This window comes from Penaeus monodon, chromosome 22 (assembly GCF_015228065.2).
Source record: "Penaeus monodon isolate SGIC_2016 chromosome 22, NSTDA_Pmon_1, whole genome shotgun sequence".
In the NCBI taxonomy this organism is placed as follows: Eukaryota; Metazoa; Arthropoda; class Malacostraca; order Decapoda; family Penaeidae; genus Penaeus; species Penaeus monodon.
The window spans coordinates 37,506,103-37,506,570 of NC_051407.1; positions in this window are offsets into that span (position 1 = coordinate 37,506,103).

A 468-nucleotide genomic window follows, 5' to 3' on the forward strand; every position below is an offset into this window, starting at 1 on the left:
AATGCCACGGAGTAGAAATATACACAACTGGATATTGATTGCATTCATCCAAGGGCACATTCATGCACTGCAAGTGAGCTCTTATACTTGGATGTATTGTACGTACATTACAAACGTTTCAGTACATTGCCCTGTACACAGAAAGTCATAGATAATAATAAGTGCAAAAATATACAGTAGATGACAAGAAAAAAAAATCTTAAACTGTGATTGCAGGCACGAGGGCGAGTGGAGCCAGCATGAGTAACGCCTCGATCAATGCTTGCTGGCTTCTGTTTCGACAACAATTGCAGAAACCCTTTCAAATTTACAAAAGTTAAATGCAAACACCAGCCTATAATTAATCCACTCACACATACGTATAGACGGAACACATACAAACACATGCACGCACATGGACGCAGAACGCACAACATGAGACGTGCGAGGAGTGAGTGGGAGGGGGGGGGGGTAGGAGGGACGCCCCCG